The sequence below is a fragment of the Alligator mississippiensis genome, chromosome 3, assembly GCF_030867095.1.
Source record: "Alligator mississippiensis isolate rAllMis1 chromosome 3, rAllMis1, whole genome shotgun sequence".
In the NCBI taxonomy this organism is placed as follows: domain Eukaryota; kingdom Metazoa; phylum Chordata; order Crocodylia; family Alligatoridae; genus Alligator; species Alligator mississippiensis.
In genome coordinates, this window is record NC_081826.1 from 223,626,759 (window position 1) to 223,649,428 (window position 22,670).

The 22,670-nt window shown below is 37.5% G+C and overlaps 1 long non-coding RNA gene across 2 annotated transcripts in view; it reads right to left on the minus strand.

Moving 5' to 3' along the window:
• Positions 1-408: 408 nt before the first annotated feature.
• Positions 409-22,670, minus strand: part of LOC109282495 (uncharacterized) — a 48,163-nt gene continuing 25,901 nt past the window's right edge. Inside the window, exon 3 of one of the 2 annotated variants that reach the window (XR_009461052.1) lies at positions 409-1,252. This is a non-coding gene — a long non-coding RNA (uncharacterized LOC109282495). Of the gene's footprint in view, positions 1,253-19,111; positions 22,328-22,670 lie in introns of those variants that run through there. The other variant, XR_002089499.2, reaches the window with a different exon arrangement.

The window sequence follows — 22,670 nt, forward strand, 5'->3', positions numbered from 1 at the left end:
TGATGCCATCTGGAGAAAATTCTCTGCCATCAGTAAACTTACACCAGATTTGTATCAGTATAAGAGACACCAGAACTTTGGCCAGTAGTTCCATGTTTCCTACTAAACATGTATAACTATGGTCCTGATACTACCTGCTGTTCTGCATAGACAGATCCCTTGTGCCTATGGAAGATAAATTGATTCAAATGATCAGTTTGCCTATTCAGAATAGTTAATCGTGTTGGGCATCTCATTATCAGTAAAGTGAGCAACTCTAAAAGAAACCAAGAGTAGTAAAGACCATTACTGGCTCAGAAATATGTATTAGATTTTTTAAATATGCATATCGTATTTTTAAAACAGTGGTAAAAACAACAATGCAATGTAAGTATTCAGATCTGAAATATTGTTCAGAAGTATTGTCACTCCATGGAGATAAAAAACCGCATTTACTAAATGATTTATTTAAAAAGGCATTTAAAATTATTAGGGAAAAATACAGAATATAGTCCCCTTTGTTTAAAAAGTGTTTAATATTTTGCTCTATACCAAATAATGGAAACCAAAAAAATGAGCCTACTGTATGAAAGGCAGGCTACACAACAGTATTTCGAAGAGTCATTTACTGTGCTTGCAATTTTACAGTAGCAGATTTCATAAGGTACTGGATAAAGTAAAGATGAATTGAAGCTTTTTTGAAAAACTTGTTTCCTAGCTATTACTATCTTGCAAATTAACCATCACCCCATCAATTTAAAGCCATTCCTAGCTTTCAGTGAATGTAGCAGTCAAGAAAGCACATGTATACATTGCTCTGCCCTACCTACTTTATGTATATTCCTGATCACACTTTCTAAATCCAGCCATTTGTGTGCTCTGACCACAATATAAACATAAATCATCCCCACACTTCATAAAGAAATAGACATAAGTAAACTAATGCCTTTCAAAATACACTACCAGGCCTTCCTCAACCTTTTGATTGGTGAGAGTCTATGGGGACCCATCTTGCAACTCATATATCTCCCCTAAACACAAAGAGCATACTGTTAACTTGACCCCACAGTCTCCCTCAAACTTGGTACTTTACCTGAACTAATCAAAGCAGAAAGCTGCCTGGAGCAAACCAAAGTAAAGGAGTGAGGATGAAAGGGCTGCCAGATGGGCCTGAGCCACTGTTTATCATTTGTCACTGTTTGTAACTGGATGAAGTTCACCTTCTCATTCTTCACTGCTTTTTCCATCTGTTTGAGGAATGGTGTTGGATTTACTGGAGGAAGAAAGAAGGATGTTGCAGCTGAAATATAGGATTCAATTGCCTTGCTCATTTTTTATTTTTAATCCAGCCTCTATAATAACGGCTGTTGTTTTAGGTTTTTGTTCTAATTGAGGCCTTAATATTTTTGGCATTTCTAATTTTAGTTGCTTCCAGGAAAAATAGAAGTTCCATATTCTGAGTAAACTAAAATAATAAATTGTAAATGATGCTGAATATTCAGAGGAAATCAAAAGCAACTTGTTTTTAGTTTCTCCTCCAGCATTCTGGGATGGAGTTCTATTTTTGCTAGCCTGTTCAATCCAACGATGTTATTTTGGATTCAGACCAGGAAACATGGCATGCTGTTTATAAAGTTGTTCTTCCTGAAGTTATCATTAATTTCTTCCTCTAATTTTTTATGGATGCATTTTCTGTCTCTCATGGCAAGAATTATTAGAAATTGTTTTTATATACCTTTACTCCTACTGTTACCAGGTGTGATACAGATTATTATTGCTGTGTCTTCCACAGCTGACTTTCTTTTTTCTCCCCCACTAACTCATAGTAAAGTTATCTTAGATAAGTTCAGAGGCAGCGGATACCTGTCATATGATCATAGAAGAAACAAGCTGAGGATTAGCTGGAGAACTGACTCCAGTGTAGTATAAATGACCTTCAGTTGCAACTTGAAATGCAGTCCAATTCATGAATCCATATTTGAAGAAGCAAATGCATGGTGAGAGCCATACTTGAAAGGTAAGAGTAGACATAGATGTAAAAGGGCGCTTGGATGCCATATTAAAAGGGGCTATTTAAAATTTAGGGATAAGGCACCTTTCACTATTGCTGCTGCCAAATAATTTGAAAACAGAAGGTTATTTAACAGGGGGCCCAAATTGTTCACCTTAGTAACCAAAGTGTTTTCCTTTATAAAGATTTTACACTGATTTGTTGTTCTAAAAATAACAATAAAGTGTGTAACCAAGCAGTATTACAAGTAACTCATTTTTTAAAGAAATGGAATTGAAGTATTAAACCATGCCACATTATTCCTTTTCTTACATTTTCTGCTTTATTGTTGCATCATAAATTAATCACACCACATAATCATCTTGGATTTGGATTGCAATGTCAATGCAAAACGTGAGTATGAGTACCTATAAAGGAGTTAGAATAGCCACTTGTATACAGTAAGTGATTTAGTGAAGTGACTCCTCCAGCTGTAATACAAGGGGCTAGAAAGCTCATTTTCAGCACTGAACTTTGCATCTTGATCTAGCCAAAATAATGTTTCCTTGCTACTGACCCAGCACAGCAGGGCAATCTAAATCTATTCAATGCACAAGAGGCAAGGTACAAGAGCATTACTCAAGTTTAAAGCCTCTTATTCAAAAGATGCTTTTAAAGCAAAACCATATAAAACATATGCTCTTTAGAAAATTTAAGAAATAACTCATCCTGACATTTTGATAATCTTTTTCTTTTTCATTACAATTGCAGATGATCCGGTATTCCATTTTCCTTTGATCTCCAATAGAGACTTAGAAGGATGGTTAATTAGAGCCTTCAGCTTTAGGTGTTTGATTTCTAGCTGCTCATATGGAAAACAAATTATACATAGATGTGTATGTGTACACATGCAGTGTGCACATATGCATATGTTCCATATTTACATATACACACAAGAAAAGGAGAGTCAGGAAATACAATGGTGAGACAAGTAAAAAAATGTTCTATATAAATTTGGAATGGACTCATTCCATGGACAGTAGATTCAAAAGGAGTGCTGATAAAATCTTTATAGCTTACACACACAATATTTCCTATCTATGCTACATATGCTGTAAAAAAACCACCCTAATTCAAGATTGCATTTAAATGATTCCAGACTATTTTTCTCTCTCCTTTGCTATAAAGCAGCTACCTTAGCTACCATTATTCTGCCTCTCCAGTAGTGATTAGCTAGAAGGGAGTTGGAATGGTTACTTAAACCCTTTGTTAAAATAACAACTTTTTCAGAGCTGTAAAGGGTAATCTCAGCTTCCATTAAAACCAAAAAGTAATACTCTAGCCAGTTTCTTTGTGAGGATAGTACTCACTAAAACCATACAGTGAGCTAAACCAATTATTCAGATGGAAAGGGACATGCAGCTGAGTTCCACTTCTGTAGCAGGTGGCTAGGGGACCGCATTTTCCCCATAAAACACTTATGTAATATGAGACACTTACATGGGGGTGTTAGGTTTCAGGTGAATTGTAAAAATCCCTGTCACTCCTTCTCCCCGCAGCCTGTAAGCTACCCCACTATAAAATAGCTTATATAACAAAATGCCTGCATTCAATAATGGTGGCAGGGACAGAGGTTGACAATCACTTTGCAAAACCTTGCCAAACTAAATGGGGCTAGCTGTGCTTATTAAAATGTCACCATTCTTGCATATTCTGTCTGACGCTACAGTCATGGCAGCAGAGTCTCTAATTGTGCATAGGCAGGAAGCACCACATAGTCCTTATGATTCATTGCCTACTACTGTAGCAGCTCAGGTAGAAGATAAGAGATAGGGCCAAGATATTGCTTCATTACATGGTAGTCTTGTAGACCCTGCAGCTTACATCTTTCCAGTGTCTGTACTGCAGCACAAGAGCATGGAGTACTTGCACAGTTGCAGTTCTAGTCTCCTACACACCACCAAGGGAAAAATCCCAGACAACAGCCAAGGGAGCTCCAGTCCCCCATCCACCACACAAGAGAAAAGAGACTTACTCATCCTGAGAATGAAGAAGGAACTCAACCAATCATCCAATCCATAAACAAAAGTGGTCTGTTCCTCAGTCAATCAGGCACCTTGCAGCTGGACACAGCAGAACAACTTATTTGCCATTGGTACTACTGGTGTTGCTGCTGCCGCAAGAAGCATTGAAAATAGAATCTCAGTCTTAGTCTTATTCTGATGAGGGAAGGAGCATACTAGATGGAGAGATATAGGGCTGAGGCATCAAGTTTAAGGAACTGATGCATTAAGAAGGACAAAAGAGTCTGGTATTTTTTTGGATTTTAGGGTTTATTTTACCTACAAAATATCAACAACTGGACAGAAAACTTACAAGGAAGTTTTGAAAGCACAAATGGCTTTATGAGACTTAAGGGGGTACAAAAAAACTCTGTGAAATCTTGTAAAATATAATATACATAAGCGCATGTGCATATGTGTCAGGTATCCAGGTTGTAGGCATATTGGTCTACAGGAAAAAGCAATCAGGGCTTGTGGTGTTTGTGCCCAAAAGCTTGCAATTAATTCTTTTGGTTTTTTTTAATCTTGTTGGTCTAATAAAAGATATCACCTCTGTCCATGAGACCTGATTGTGCATATGTGTATGCACATGTGTACAGAGCTCATATATGCAGGGGTTTAGGTTGTAGCTGTGTTGGTCTACGGACATAGGCAGACAAGGTTCCTTGGGTGAATTTGAGATCTTTTATTAGACCAACCCAAATGGTTGGAGAATAGTTATTAAGCAAGCTTTCGGGTTCAAAAACCCTTTGTCAGGCTAAGGAAGCTTCAGCAGTTGGTGTGTGGTCTTCCTGGATGGAATGATCCTGATCCTGATCCTCAAGGGAAACTTACACAACACTTCCCAGAGATGAGCCTATGAGCTCCATTTCATCAACCTGCTGGATACTAGAGATCAGGGACTAAACATAGACATTGGATTTTTGATACATTATAATCTGCCTGGCAACTGACTCCCCAGCCCAGCCCAGTCCAGTCCAGCCCAGCCCAGCCCAGCCCCTGGCTTGTTTACTTTTCATTCCATCCAGGAAGAGCACGCACCAACTGCTGAAGCTTCCTGAGCCTGACAAAGGGTTTTTGAACCCGAAAGCTTGCTTAATAACTATTCTCCAACCATTTGGGTTGGTCTAATAAAAGATATCAAATTCACCCAAGGAAACTTGTCTGCCAGAGCTCATATATACATTTATTCATAATTCAAAATATTTCAATGAATATATTACTTATTTATTTGATTTACTGATAGACAAGGAATAGAGTCTGAGCTTTGGCCATTTAGCTCTTTTGTGGTCATAATGTCTCAGTACGGCAGACCTTATTTAGCTGACCATGAACATCATTAGCTCTTGATTGCATTAGTTTATCAAATTAATCAGATCAAGGTTAAGTTTCAACTTCATTATCTTTGTTGTCAAGTAAAATTTGACAGCTAAGTATATTACCTTTACTGTCCTCAATAGATCAATAAATTTTAAATACTAAAAACAGACTCTTAGATGATACTTGCTCCATTGATCTTTTAAATAATATGTAAGTATCTCAGGAATTGTTGTAGCTTTCATATTGATTTGAGGATTTAATCATTGAATCCTAATTATGCTTTGGGTCACTGAAAAAACGTTTCCAAATTGTCAGGTTCAGCCTCATTGCACTTGGTGCAGGCAGCTGTACAGCCTTGCCTGATTTCTAGGCCTGTGGGAAGTAGCACTATTGTAAATTATGTTGTCTGATAAGTGGGGAGCACTGAAGGGATCCTTCTTCTGGGCATGCCCTTGACATACTCCATACTCAAAGTGTGGGCATGCTGAAAAGGGATATGCCTACTGCTAGCTGTGCTGGCACTATTCTAGCTGAGAATTCTGCCCTATTTCCTTTATCCAGGAACCTAAAGGTTGGGACAGTCTCAAAGGATATAGAAGACCAAATGCAATCTGGTTTCAATTCAATTTTTTGGCGCTGCCTAAGTAGATATAAAGATGAACCACTTCAACATATTGAAGCAGATGAGATTACTATACAGACAAATAGTGAGAAAACCAGTCTATTGCAGAGGAGACTCAAAGCATGTGGTTTTCCAAAAAATGAAATTAACTTCCTAGGCATCTGTCTATTTTTTATGTTACTTCTGTAAAATAAGGCCATTTGCTAATCATCCTAATAAGATGATGCCCATTTATCCATATTACACATTGCAGGACCATATAGAATTATTCTACAATATGTCACACTCATTTTGTTCATACTGGGCTTGTCTACACATTCACTGATGTGCCATAATTATGGTGCATTAAACACTAATGTACACTAGAATTAGTCTTCTGTGCATTGTCTTGTGTAGACGTGCGATAGGGCACGTCTACACATACGCTTTAATATGCAGTAGCCTATTTTACTGCTCATTAAAGTATCACATAAGAAAAACATGCAATTACACTAATGCACAGTAAAATAGGCTACTGTGCATTAAGTGTCACTTAAAAACCATGCTCATTCATTACTGTTCATTAAGGCAGCCTCCTATGCATTTCTTTTCTATCTCACATTGGAGGTACTAAATGTAATGTGTGTTAGAAAAAGTGCTTTAATGCACATGTAGACATGCCCATACAGTACTCTACGGGTATAAGTTTTCATGAAGAATTTATTTATTCCATCACAGCTATTCTAACATATTTATTAAACTTACCAGTAAGACATCCAGTAATGTAATCTATTGAAGGAAGAATCATATCTGACAAAGAAACACTTGCCATTAGACTCCACTGACTATTTTGACAAAAGAAAAAATGGCATGCCATTCCTGTCAGGGAATATCTGATCTATTATAAATGATCAACTTCTTTTTATTAATGGATCCTGACAATTCCTTTAGACTAATATGCAACCATTGCTGCATGTTCAGCTAATCAGCCTGTCATTTAACTACCTCAGATCTGAAAGCCTCTTGCACAACTTTGCTAAACTTTCAAAGGTTATTTGAAAGTAAAAAACCATGCAGAATGAAATAAAAGTTTAGTGGGAAAAATAATACCCAAGTGAAACTGTGCTGCTCTACTTCACCCTAGTAAGTGATAAGATTAAAAATTACATTGTCAAGTAAATCAGAAGGAAAATGGCTTACCTTGAAAAGTATGGCTCAAATAAGAACATACTGTATGCACATAATTAGAAACACAGTAAAAACTGTTGGTGAATGTATAGGCAAGTAATGGGTGAGTCATCCATTTAAGTCCAAATTTTAAAACAGTCCAATAATTTTGGCACATCTAATTATGATTATTTGGTACTTTCCTGCAATTATTTGATTCTAAATAGCTATATATTCTTCAAGTCTATTCTGTTACTGAAAAGTACTTTTTAAAAGTGTCATTTACTTTCTATACAAAATACCAGAAAAATCAGCTAGTATAGTTTGCACAACCTAATTTGCAGACTGACATATTTGGCTGCCAGTCTCATGATCACAGTTCTTCATTCAAATAACTGTGGATGAAAGAAGCCAAACCTTCACCAGCTTCTTCTTCACATTAACCAATTTCTGGACAAGGTGGTAGAAACAACCTTTTGCTAAAGTGAAAATGGCAGAGGGGAGACTAAAATTATAAAATGTATAAAAATGATATAAAAATTATAAATGTATCCTATTTAAAAAAATAAAGGATGGCATTTTTAAAAGATATATGTCATTTGATGTATGAATCAATGGATACCATTGAGGAATTCTCTGCTTGGGTGGAAGCTTGGTTTGATTAGCTTAAGAAAGGTTACAAAATAACATTGCTGTATAGTAAGTACAGAAATGCTGGAGAATGAGTAAAACAGATATTCCCTTCTCAACATGTTGACATACATGATGACTATCCAGAAAAAATGAAATTATGATCAGCAGTCTTCAGTGCTAACATAGTCCTTCAGTATTTAATGTGGAATATGTTTTCCTTCATAGAATAAAACAGGGTACTGATCTTGAAACTGAATCTCTTTCGTCATATCATTGTGTCTGTGTGGATCATCAGAAGCGTGTACCAAATTGCATACTGTTTCAGTATTAGGGGATATATTATTATAAAAAATCATTATTTTATAGTAAAAAATATAATCATAAAAATTATTATAAGTGTTGGCACAATGCTTCATGTCCTTTGAGTCACTGACACAGCCTGTGGGAATGCCAACAATATTACCCTTTAATACCCTGTCTAGAGGGTTTTTCTGAAGTGGCCACCTGTCCACCAAGAGTTCAATTAAAACTACTAAAGTATTTTACTTACAATCAGGAATCACTATTACTGTTCTGTTTCAGATTTAAACCAGTGATTTAAAGGTGAAAAGCCTTATTTGCTTATCAAGCTTATTGTCTGAATGGATAAGCTTTGTTGTGATACCTGTGCTATTGGCACACTATCCAAATAGCTTCTGATTATATGACAGGGGCTTGTTTTGTGTTTTCAGACACCTTACATATTATGTGACAATTATGAAAACAATGGCAATGACAATAGGAACTTACATAAGGCCAGGTGTGAGGGAATGCTTGGAAGATAGAAGGGAACAGTTTGCATGCCCGGTACAAGTTGGACCTTTCACTGGACAATGTCTGATTGACTTCTCTTTACAACAATTTTTTGTTGTTTATTTGATTATAACATCTGTAGCCCAACCTGTGCAGTGATACTTCAGTAGCAATATTTCTTCCAGTATCCCTTTGCAGTGACCAGTAGGGTTGAGTGACACTTACCAATGCAGGGATCAGGCCAACAAAGTTCACAACTGTAAGATAGATAAGGCTTAGGCCATGTATCAAGATCATTGGTGACTTGAGAAAATAGATCAAGAAACAACTAACACAGAAATAGGGCTCTTAGCTAACAGCTCCAATTTCAATTCGAAATTATTTAAATGAACACAGTGACTTGGTTGTGAACAAAGCGGGGAATAAAAATAGGACAAGTTCAACAAATAAGAGAAGAAAATTGCAGTCTGCTCATGAACATTTTGCAAGCAGAAGGAGGAGGTAAATTCTAAGGCTGCCTGAACTTCTCATTGGAAATTGAAGTTTTGACTAAACAACATTTTTAATGAAAGCAGTGGCTTTCTGCAGAAAATTGCACACCTTGTTAAAAATATTTCGGTCAAGAATAAATTAAAAGAAGTTTTTGGTTAAAAATATCAGTTTTAATTTTTCTATTAAAAATGAAAATTTCCTGATTTTCCAGTTCATTCTAATAAAAGTATCAAGTGGATTATTTGGTGTGACTATTCAGATGTAATTGTATTATGAACATTAACTATATTACATCTCAACCCTTGTCTACATGACAGTTCTGCTGCCAGAGGTATATCTAGGGGTAAGAAAAAATGACACTTTATAGCCAGAGCTTTATCAGCAGAACACCAAATATGGATGCAGCTCTGCCAACAGAAGACAACTACTACTCCTGCCATTGTGAAGAAGTGGTGTAACTGTGGTAGCAAAAATAACTCCATCTGCTAGCAAAGCAAAAGCAGCCCCTAAAAATAACACCGAGTTTAACGTAAACTAATGCATCACCTTGCAGTATTGCACGAGCTTGTGGGTGAAGCAAAGAAAGAGTTTCTAATGAAAGAGTTACCTTCATATAGTTACTATTGTAGAAGAAGGAAGAACAAACACAGGCTGGACTAATTCAATGGCTCTTCTCTATCTCTACATGGTTCTATCAGTTAGCAAGGCACTGATCTGGAAAGGAAGGAAACTCAGGCTCTAGATCCTACCTCAGGCTTTTATGTTCAGACTGAAGTATTAATTGGCATATACTAATGTCTGCTTTTTTAATGAGGCATGTCAATCTCTGTACAGATGTGTACACAAAAACGTCACTACTGGACCTCAGCCAGATAGTTGAGTCAAAGCTCTTGAGTAAGGTTAAACTGATGGCCTACTAATGAATATAACTTCATAATTTACTGGCTGAGAATACAATATTGTATTACCGTAACAGTGTCAGAAGGAAATGATGTATGTTTTCCTTTCTGGAAATTCCAGTGTGAACCAAAACAAGAAAAATCTCTTTAACTTTATTTGGTGAGACTGGATTAAAGGAAATAGTGTTTCAAATACTCTAGGTACTAAAAGCATGGCTTAAGAAAAAGGACTAGAACTGTGGGGAAAAAAATCAACACAATATATTTCTTCAGCTTTCTTACAGGTGGTGTTTGTTTTTCAGATTGATCCTAGTGTTTGAGAGAGAGTTGTGTGGAATAATTTGTAGGTTTAAGATAGACAGGTAGACCTGGCATATTCTCTGGGTGCACCATGAACTGGTCTCTCTCTACAATATAGAAGTGCAAAGCAAAAGCAGAGTTGGGTCACTTCCTTCATTTTTTGAGTTAAGCCTTCATGATCACAAAGCAAAAGGCTGATCTCATAAAACAACAAAGGTTGTTGCTTGGCGGTTCCATTGAACTTCAATGTAGTATTTCCCTGTGCTTTTTCATTCTATCCAAACAACTACAACAAACGCAAAAGCAGTGGAAGTAATTTGAGGCCCATAAGGTTTTTGAAGCTTTCTGTGTCCTTGATCCTACTGAGCACTCTGGCCCCAACCCAGCAAAGCACTTAAGTTTGTGCTCAGTTTTTATGCACGTGACAAGTTCCTGTGCTTAAACAGACAGCACCTTGCAAGATCAAATCCTAAATCCCTGTTGAGTAAGATACTGGGCAGCATAAATCAGCATAGCTCCACTGAAGTCCTTGAAGTTGTGTTAATTTATGCCAGCTGAAGACCTGTCATGAAAGATACTTAAGGGACATTCCCCCAGTCCTTCATAACAGCCAGCTCAGAGTCATTCAAACTATTAGTGACAGCTGCAAGACACTGTTCATTAAAGAAGCCCTAAAACTGAGATAGGTTAAGAAAATATAAAACATGAAAGAACAGGAGTTAATCACAGCTGACTTCAGCAAATGCAAGAACCATTTATGGATTTCTAGGCACCAGGCAATACTCTATTTACAACACGTAGGCAGCAAAGACAAATAGCAGGACCCCAGAATTAAATCAAGTTATATTTCACGTAGGCTTGTGATATCACCTATACCCTGTTACAAAATGCTCTTTCCCCTATCATTTGCATACCTAAGTACAATAGTCCCTTTAGCTATGGACTGTCTCTATACTTAGAAAATAATGCCACAATAACCATAGCGTTACAATGAATACAAATGCACACTTTCATACTTCACAATGTACATGCATTTTGTTCTGATCTATAACCATATTGTACCAAATTGGGTTTCTGTGCACCTATCTGATAATATCTTTTGAAATACAATGAATGATGTATAAATGTTACTAAAAGAAATATTAATTTAAAATTTGGGTTTCTTTAGTAGGCATAAATGAGGACTTATTGTGGACTAATGAGGACTACTAGCTTAAATGCAACTTACAAGCATATATAGACATACACATTTATAGGAAGTCTTATTTGAAATTTTATTTGAATAATAACACATAATACAATATGTTTGAGCAGAGCTTCAGTCACTAAATTCTAAATGGAAGTGTTTTTTTTATGGATGGCAAGAATTTCACTGGAACAAGTTCATAGTCCAGAGCATCTTAGTATTTGTAAATGTCTGAATGGCATTTTTTTTTTTAAAGTATTGTGAGATGCAGAGCTACAAAATTTTTCTGAGTATTTAAACTTGCTAGTAACTGTTCATCTAGAGAGTGAATAGCAAACTATTCCTCACTTCGTATCATAAGAATGTATTTAAATAATTTGTGTACTAAACCAAAAAGAAATGTATTAAACAAGAAAAAAATAGAAAATAGGCATGTTCTGTATTAAAGGAGGAGTAAGTTAGTTTATCATCAGTGATACTGGCCATTAAAAAAACATTAAGAAACACATAAAAAGGAATTAAGCATATTACACTTTATTAGTTTTAAGTAAACATTTGGGTTAGATTGTTACTTTAGGCACGGCACTAAATTAGAATGATGCTTATGCTGCACAAACCCAAGATTAACCCTAAGAGATATTGTGCCATAGGCTATGTACACAAGTTCAAATGATCTGGGTGAATTCTTCTGGGGGGGGTTTCCTGGTATAAAAATGTATCTGAAGACTCTTGAACACATATTTAAATGCTGAGCTGTCAGGGGGGTCCTGTGCATCCATCTTATTCTGTTTCAGAGTTTCCTAATCTACCTGGTAATGAATGATGTCAGTGCACATGGCATCCCTGATTATCTAGCCCAGACTGTCTTGCAGGCTGCCTTTCCCTGCAACCCAGTAAGGGGATTGTGAAAGGGCTTCCTGCTTGGCTGGAGCGATAGAGTCAAGCCTGAGTGACATGCTATCTCTCTGGACCTGAGGATGAGGCTCAGAGAAAAACATTCTGGGATGCTGGGGAACTATGCTGAAGTTTCTTTAAGAAGGTACATGTACAGAAGTTCCCTCTCCCAGGAGAAACTCTCTCAGAAGTGGTTTAATTCTGGCTGTTCCTGGGTTATTTTTCTTCAGGAGCAGCCATTTTGCTCTGGGAGAAAAATCCTGTATCTCTGTACACTTGTGATTTCTACTTGAACAGCAACAACTTTACCAGGAGAAAATAAGCATCTGTATGTGGCCCTATTCTTGTGCAGACATTCAGTTTTTCCTGGTAGAGTCACTGTTCTCCCATGAGAAACCCTGAGTGTACAGATGTTCATACTTTTTCTCCCAGAGTAAAAATGGCTGATCCAGAAGAAAAATAACTTAGGAACAACAAGAGTTATATCATTCCCAGAACAGTTTCTCCTGGGAGAGTAAATGTTTGTACATACTGTGGCTGCTCTCAAAAGAACATAGTCCTCTAGCATCCCTCATCCTACTCCATCCTGCGAGACTGTGTTGCTCACTGGACTCTGCTGGTTCAGCAGGCAGCAGAATACACCCCCTTCAGAATTCCCACATTGTGCTGCAGGGAAACACAGGTTGATAATGGGTAGTCTGGGCAAGCTAATCAGAGCTGCCCTATGTGCTGCTGCCACCTGTCAGAACACAGATAGCCACCGCCCCCGACACACACACACACGCACATGCACACTGGTTGTACAATGTCAGCACTGCAAGCTCACCATTGTTCAGGGCCTCAGCATTCAAATGCTTGCACACAAGGCTCTGGGTAAGTTTTTCAACCAGGAAAACAAACCAGAGAGAATTCTTCCAGATCATCTGAATATGTGTAGATAGCCAGAGGATGCACAGGTACATTCAAATAATCTGGGAGAATTCTCCCAGGTTTGTTCTCTCGGTAGAAAGGCTTACTCGGAGATGCCTAAACATACATTTGAATGCTGATCCCCTAGAGAGCAAAGAGCTTATAGTGCTGTTGGTTCACTGGCAGGGGGCCCCTATGCACAAATCTCAGCATGCTCTGTGGGCTCCCTAAGTCTGTCTGTAGACAGAATGGCAGAGGTCCACAGGGCAACCCTGATTGGCTGATCCAGAGTGCTTGGGGGCAACACAATATGGTGATAATGAAGGGGGTCATGTTTTACTCCCTGCTTATCTGGAGCAATAGTGTCCAGTGAGAAACACACTATCTCCTGGGGTAGGGAAGGAGCAAAGTACCTTGGGATGCTGGAGGACTGTGTTGTGGCTTCTCTCAAAACAGAACATATACAGACATTCACTTTCCCAGCAGAAACTCTCCCAGGAGAGATTTAACCCTGGTTGTTCCCAAGTTATTTTTCTTCTAAAGGAGCCATGTTTGCTCTGAGAGAAAAATCCTGAACATTTGTACACTTTGTGGTTTCTCGTGGGAAAACATTAACTCTTCTAGGAGAAACAATATCTCTACATGGTCTTATACACCAGTGAGTTACACTGCCTCCTTCTTGCTGACAGAAGTTAGTGGCTTACTACCAGCTTGCTCTGACAGTAAATCACTGCCCTTTCCCATGATAGTGATCAAAATGTGGCCAGAGAATGAAAGGAGATCTACATCTCTGATCATTCTGCACCATACCCACATCTTCAGCATTCTTTGCATACATGCTACCAAGAGGCAGCATATAGACATGGATTTGAAGCACTGCTTATGGTGTCTGGACCTGGGATCCCATGAGCCTGGTCTTAAGAACCTTGACATTAGGATAAATTCTTACTCCTCTGCATGAGAATATATTCCAAATATAAATGTATGTCTAGAAATCAGTTTGCAAATGAAGGCAGAGACATAACATTTCCTCAGTTTTACAGAAGGAATTTGAACCACTGCTTCAGTTACTTCCCAAAAGAATCACACAACCAACAAGTGGCAGGCCTCAGGACTCCTGTCTCTGGACTCCTCATCCCATACACTGGGTCATGTTGCAACATATCTTTTTCCTTCTGAAAGCCTCATTTACAGTAGACCCAAAGCCCAATACTGCCACAAAGAATTGTTCAGTTTAGGCTTGATGCAAAGCCTATTGAGCTTAATAAAAATTTTTTCACTGAGGTCGATGGATGTTCATTTAGTCTGTTTATTCTTAGGCACTGTATATAAATTTGCTCCATTTCCAAGCTAGTTCATGTAGTCATAGATGGGTTGCTGCTGCTACAATGTTTCAAATAAAAGAAATCAGAGGGGCATATGGCTTAGGAGAAGAGGCTGAGGTAACTGGGCTTATTTAGTTTGGAGAAGAGAATATCGGGCACGTCTATATGTTACCCTATGGCGATGTTGTGCTTTAGTACTCCCTTTTGGAAGTACTAAAGCACAGCGCAGTAACCATCCATGCTGCATGGTATGTGCTGTGCAGTTATTTTTAGCAGCTACTTCACCATAATGGTGCATTATAATGGGGGAGTGCTATAACACTGAAGTAGCTGCTGGTCACGTGTAGACACCTGTGGATGCTAGATCACCATAGTGCATCACTGCACTGATGTAACATTATGTGTAGATGTGCCCACTGAGGGGGATTTAAGAGCAGCTTTCAACTAGCTGAAGGGTGCTTGCAAAAGAGGATGTTTTGAGTGGTAGCAGATGACAGAATGAGGAGAAATGGTCTCAAGTTGCAGCAAGGAAAGTTTAGGTTCGATATTAGGAAAAAAAAACTCTCTCACAAGGAGGATAGTAAATACTGAAACAGGTTACTCAGAAAGGTTGTCAAATCTCCATCCTTGGTGATTTTTAAGACCAGGCTAGACAAAGCCTTAGCAGGGAAGATATAGTCCTGCTTTGAGCAGGGGGTTGTCCTGAGGTCCCTTCCAACTTTAATTTTCTATAGTTCTATGTTTCTAAGAATACTTAAAAAATAGGATGACACTTAGAGCAGAAATATGGATAGAAATCTTGGCCCATTCAAAGATTATTTTTGTCTTTTTTCAATGAGTCAGTTATGTTCATCTATTGCCTGTGATTGTCAGCATCATAATCTCAATAAAGTATCATTACTGGCTCTGTAGTCATAACATAGCCTAATATTTTACTGAGCCTGCTGGATTTTCAAAACTGCAAGTGACAGAATGCTGAAGTTTGACTTCAATGATCACAACCTGCATTAATTTTACAACATAAGCACAATTTCAAAAGACCTTATTTGAATGAAGTATAAAGATATAATTCACATTTCTTAGCATACCATGAACAATATTTAATGCTTTGTAGTCAGGCACATTCAAGAGCAGGAAAAGCCAAACATCACCATTTTTGTCCTGATTAGGCTTCTAAGTGCTAAGGGAAATTATTGCAATAGCCCATACAGAGTAACAACAAAAGGCTATTCAGTGTTCTTGAAACACAGAGAAACTTCAAGGCTAAATCATATTGGCATCTGTTTCATTCAATCTGAACTATGAACTGAAGGTTTAAAGACTTAGGGCTTAAATTCAACAAAAATTGAATCTGAGCTGCACGAAAATATCAAGAGAGAAAAAGATTTTGTTTTGGAACCTTGAGTCCAGCACACTTCTGATTCAGCAAGACTGTTACACAATCTATTCCGCATGTGGAAAAAATATTTATTCTGGCTAGGTCCCCTCACCAGAGCTTATTGCAAAGGAAACAGCATTTGGCAGGAAAGTATTTCTTACTGCTTTTCTCCATTAAAACAGTTCTCATTTGTTGGCTTCTCTTTTTAGCACACAGAGCATTCAATTAATGCCTCAGTTAATTGTTTAAACATACTATAAAAAATTTTACTGTGATTGATTCATAAAAATAAGGCAGTTTCATGCTAATATCAGTATTTCCAAAGAGTGACAATGATGATGATGATACTAATACTACTACTAATAATACTAATCATAATAATTATAATAATAATTCAATTTTTCATCAATTTTTCAGATTGATGAAATTGCAATTTCATTAGCGGAGAATGCTAAAATTTTCATGTTCAGTAGAATCGACATAGTAGGGCGATAAGTCTTTTATTTTTGCCAATAACACCTCTGTGGTCATCTTTAAATAATGGTTTAGATTTTCATTAATTTAAGGATTGTCTTAAGTTAGTGGAAAGAATTATATTAACTTTTATTTCATAAAGAAAAAACCTCCTAACACAAATATAGGTGACAGAATACTAGTCTGTTCTAATCTACTTCAGGGCATTGAGTCTGTATATGTTTCAACTGATTCATAAAGAAAACTTGGCTTACAAATGATGTGTAACAGTTTTCTGAGAAGTAGAACTCTTTATGCAAAAATTAATGTAAAAAGCAAATTTGGCTAGTTGACATGTCAATGGCAAATGAACATGCAAGCAAATGTATCCATAAACATTTCTGCTTCTGTGTAATTCCTTCAGCTACCAGAAGGATGGATGAAAATAGTAAGAAAAAAAGCAGTTCTAGTGTTAACAGCTAGAGCTACACTGCTCAACTTATCTATTAAGAGATCTATTAACTTATTACCACACCAGTGTATGCTTTCTACAGTCAATCATCATATATTTTTCAATTGTTTTTAATGTTCTTTATTATATTAAGAGAAAAAGTGCTGTGTTAGTTGGCAGTATATATTAAACAAATTACGTGGATCTAATTATGTTAAAAAGGTAAAATGTCCAAACATCTCAATAGAAATAAAGAAAAATAACATTACTGGAGCTCTATCACAGCTGCTAGACTTCAAAGGATTTCTGTTCAATTAAAAATATTGGATTAATACAATTCTTTGATAGCCTGTATTATATTCATAAACCTGTATGGTAAGTTTTGATTAAATAGAAAATTAGTTGAACATGTTTCTTCTTTATTTATATAATCTGAAAATTCATTTCCTTTAGTCTTTAGAGTCAACCTAGTCATGACTAGAAATCTGACTAAGACTTTGAAGACCTACCAGCTTTGAATACAGTGCTGCTGTTCCAGTTAAGGTTGGAAATTTAGGAAGCAGGCATTACTCTTCAACCACAAAATCACAAGCTTATGACATACAACTTTTTAACCTTGAATTGCATGGAAATCTTGCGAGTGATTTTAAAAATAGATACATGGATGAATCAATACATTACCAACATCAGCACGTTGCATCCTATTTACAAAGAGAGGGAAAAACCTATAAAGCTGGCAATGCAAATTTATAACCCTTGTTAATGCTACTATTATTAATTCAGGTGGCAGGTTACTGAACTTGAAAAGTGAAAGCTACAACCCAGGCAAAACTGTGAGAAGAGTATTGGAAAACATTTCACAAATTAAGACTTTCACTATTTTTCCTAAAAGTGCAAATTTCACTTTTCAATTTGAATAAGTTTTATAAATTCCTCACAACATGAAAACCAATTTTTGGTGGTTTTTGCTTTGTTTTGTTTTGGATGCAAAATATTAGTGTGTGTGAATCCCACTGCTACCAACTGGATGTGTCTACATGTGTACTGTTACTGCACAGTAACTTAGGTTACCGCGCAGTAACTGAAAATTACTGTACAGTACAGGCGTGTGCCTACATGTGCATGCCCATACTGCATAGTAATGATGACAGCTTACACCAACTTCGACATAAATTTCCTACCTGCATAATGCAGGTAGCAAAGTTATGCCTGAGTAGTTACCTTGCAGTAACCTTGTTTGTGTGGACTGACTTGGGACTAACTTTAGTTCCAAGTCAGTCCCTGCACACCATTACTGCATTGTAGCACCTGCATGTGTAGATGCTGGCATAAGAGCCACTTACTTCGCAGTAAATTGCTATGCAGTAAATTACTGCACAATAAATGCATGTGTATATACACCCACTGGCTAGAAACAAATAATACATATTTTGGTTCCTAATGTAAGAAGGAGCGGTAAGAATTATTTAATTCAATTGTTTGAATTAATTCAGTCTCTCTCTCATATGATCTCTTCAGACATTTTTCTGAAGAAAAATGACAAGCTGGATTACAATAGGGCTTCTCCCTTTTTTGCTGTCAGGATCAAGCTAGAGGCCAATATGATAGAATTAGCTAAGATTGTGAAAAAGCCTCCTACTTCAGTTATATGTCTCCCCAAGCACATAGCAAGCTAGGTTTCACTTCAGGAGGTGCATAAGACTGTCCATTGAAACAATGGGAGGGCCTTGAACTTCACACCATATTTGTGGAGGCATAAGAGGGTGTCTGTTTTTCTGAAGGCACAATAGATTGGTATTTCAAGAACAGGATATCTCTGGGTCTTTCAGGGTAAAATGGAATTATTCTCCTGAGTTAGATGCATATTTTTCCATACTTTGGGGATAAGAAGAAGCTAAGTCATTAGATATCTAGTAGGCCAAATAGCATTTGGGCCAGACTGCCAAACAGTCTATCCCTAAATATGTTGGGGACAACTTTCTGATGCAGAGGATGGACAAATAAATATGAAGGGAAGCTCTTTTTTTTTTTTATTTGATTCTGACTTATAGGGAGAAACTATCATGAAGGGAACTGTGAAGATGGAAGGCTACTTGGGTGACAGTGGGCATGTCTACACATGCAATTATTGCACCTGGGTCAGGAGCAAATTGATCCCAAAAGGAACATCTGAATCCAGGGTTATTCTTGCCCTTCTGTGCCCCCTTGGAACAGCCAGGGGAACCACCCTGGCTCCCCTGGGTGCCAGGCCCAGGCTGGCAGGGGAAACTGGGGGCAGCCCTAGGCTGGCAGAGGGCTCTGGGGGCAGCCCCAGACTGGCAGGGGACACAGGGCTCAGGACTGGGCTCTGGGGGGGAGGGGAAGGGAGGGGAGCTGTCCCTGGCTCTGGGGGTGGAAGCTCTGACTGATGTGGATCTTGGGGTTAGTCCCAAGCTTCAGGTGGTCGGGAAGAGCTGTACCCGGATCTGGGGCCCAAGCTCCAAGCTTGGGGCTTAGTCAGTCAGTAGTTGTTGCCCCCTTGCACCTGAGCTGACCAGGAGCAATTTGCTCCTGGGTCAGTGTCTGCACATGTGCTCAGGCACATTAGTTTAAAGCTCCATTCTCTAGTACCTGGACCTGTTGGTACTAGCAAACAGGAATTTAAATTAATCTACTGCACAGTAATTGCTGCACATGTGTAAATGGTGACTTTACTGTGCATTCAATTAGTCTAATGCATAGTAAAGAACATGTAGACACACCCACTGATCACTATATCATAAGACAACATCAGATTAAAGACAATTCAATGAGTTTATTGAAGACAAAAGCCTTTAATAAGCCAGTTAAGTTGGGAGGTAAGGTCCCATAGGAAGCATGTGTAAAAGAAAAAGTGTTCAGTAGAGTTGGCAGTTTCTTAAAGAAGTAACATCAAGGGTAGAAGCCAAACTATCCCATAGAGAAGGATAGAAAGATAAGTACTCTAAGAGACTTCTAAATAAGAGCTAAATAATGAGCTCTTTAGTGACTTGAGACTAAAGAAAGAGTTGTTCAAAAAATGAAAACTAGGTTAAATTACTAAGGCTGAGTCTAAAAGAATAGCCAAAGCATGTGGGGACAAAATCAAAACCAAAATGAGATACAACTAGCAAGGGCCATGAAAAGATAACTAAGAAATATTGTATGTATACATTAATAACAAGAGGAAGATCAAGAAGCTAGTTGGCTCACTAATTAGTGGACCAGGAAAAACTCTTAACACTTGATGACCTGTAATGATATCCTGATTAAGAATCAGAATTTGAATTGGAATTGAAAGCTTATCTAACTTTATGTCAACCATGCATACAAGAAGAAACTAAAATGGGTAGGACTTTTTAGTTTGAAAAGAAGACTTGAGTGGGGGCTATGATAATGGTCTATAAAATCATGAAGGGTATGAACCAAGTTAAAAGGGAACAGTTGTTCACAAGTCCCAAAATACTAGAACTAGGGGGTATGCACTGAAATTAGCAGGAGACAGGTTTAAAACTAGCAAGACAGTACTTTTTTACAGCACATAATAAACCTGTGGAGTTCATTGCCATGGGAGGTAGTAGAGGCAGATAGCATAGCCAGGTTCCAAAAGGGACTAGACAAATTCACAGATGATAGATCTATTAATAGATGTTTAACAGAATGGTTACAGATATTTCTTCTAGCATGTTCTTCTCTAAACAATAATGGTGGAAGCCAGGGAGGGTAATGAATCACTCTATATATAACTTGGTTCAATGCTTTCCCTTTAAAGAATCGCTTGTGTCACTGTTGAAGATAGGATGCTGTGCTGGATGGACCATTGGGCAGACTCAATATGGTACTTCTTGGGCATGTCTACGAGATGCTTTACTGCACAGTAGTATAATTTGTGCATGATAAAGCTTCACCATCAACACACATGCGGCAATTAGGGCACAGTATATTAATTCACTGTGCTGCTGGATACAACCAGTAAATTACTGTGCTTAAATACACATGCAGATGGTGGCATCAGGATTAGTTTACTCCAGCTCATTTTGATATTCAGTTGCATTAATAGCATGTGTAGATGTGACCCTTATGCAGTTGGTCCAATAGAGATATCACCCACAAAAATCCTTGCTGGTCACGGAATTCCTGGTCCATCAAAGATAAACCATCACTCCCAACAGTACCAGAGTGCTTAATACCTTTTTTAATTCAGTCTTCACTAAAAGAGTTGACAGTGGGCATATGGAAAACACAATTAGAATGAGAAACAAAGGAGTAAGAAAGCTAGTTAGAATGGTGAAAGAAGTGGTGAGTGATAATTTAGGAAGTTAGATGCTGTCAAATTGTCTGGGACCAATTAAATTAAGCCTAGATTTCTTAATTACCTAGTTAAGACTCTCTTGGGGCATAGCTAGGACAGAATTACAATTCAAATACTAGATTTTCTATTAAAAATATTCTTGCAGCCAGTTTGAATCAATGGGAAGTGTGAATCATTTCAAATCAGTGGGTGTCTTTCCTTCGACCTCAGTTTTAAGGGAAAAAAAGTTTAAGGGGAAAAAAGCAAAAACAAAAGACAGAATGAATTACATGACTTTAAAAAAATATTAAATGATAGAGCAGATTGATTGCAATGTGTATCATTTGGAGAGTACATGAATGGACATGGTATTGTGAGAAAGTTGCAAAGAAAGTGATCTGTCAAGGCTCTATTTCAAAACCAGGACAGAGCCTGCTAGTAATTTTTGCTTTTTTGTTAACTCTCCATCCAGAATGATCCAAGTCTGTGGTAAGCAGCTTTAGAGGATTGTTTTGTGTTTTTGGAAACAGTTTGGGAATTGTTTGGAAACCTTGGGAAGTATTTTAACAGCATTGTCTCTTCAACTTGTCACTTTGAGAGTTTTTTCCTTCTGCTTCTTCCTGGCAAATATATTAACAAATAACAGTCAAGAAATGTTGCTAGGTGAAGGGTTTGTTATTTTCCTGTTAGTTTGTGAGAGAACAGGGATCACAGCCAAGTCATAGGGGCTCATCTGCTTCTTTATATACCCAAAGTCCTAAACAAAGTTAAGAGTCTGGACAATCTGCGTAGAATCAAAGTCAAATCCAATCAGTCTCAATCACTGCTCTGGAAAGAATAAATTCAGTACTGTGCCAACAAATGAAAGATATTGAAATCAGCATTACTGCCATAGGCAGACATAGTTATTTGGATAAATGTGATATCTTTTATTAGGCTAACCGAGTAGATGTTTTTTGCAAGCTTTTGAGCACAGGTGCCCTTTTTAAGCATAGTGAGAGTCTGCTGGTGTATGTCTTCTCTCTAGAGTTGAATATCATTACTGTTGTGAAATTGTAGGTAACATGCAATATAAATCCTGCACTATCAACCTTAACTAACAGTGAAAGAGGATAATGCTGATCAAAAAGAATGATGTTTTAGCATGATGATGGTGCATTCCGAGAACTGGAGACTGGCAGATCGAATACCCATATTTTGGGGGATTCTGTGAATGAGAAGATAAAAGGGTCAAAAGATATAATACGAAAATAAATCAGAGCTTTTGTATGGCATTTTGTGAACGCATTGTGCTCCAAAGTTCAGAATGGTGTTATGTTTATGCTTTGGCTTTGTGTTAATTTTTTGCACATGGACTGCTATCAGCTGGGAGTTAATGAACTCTAGCAAGTTGCATCCGTTCAAAATTTCCTCATTCAAAGCCTATTGAAGACATTGGAGTCCTTCATTGACTTCAATAGATTTTAAATTAGGCTCAACGTTCACAAAAAAAAAGCAAAATGTAAGAGCAAAGACAGCAGTTCTTAAAAAAATTCACATCATAGCTCAAA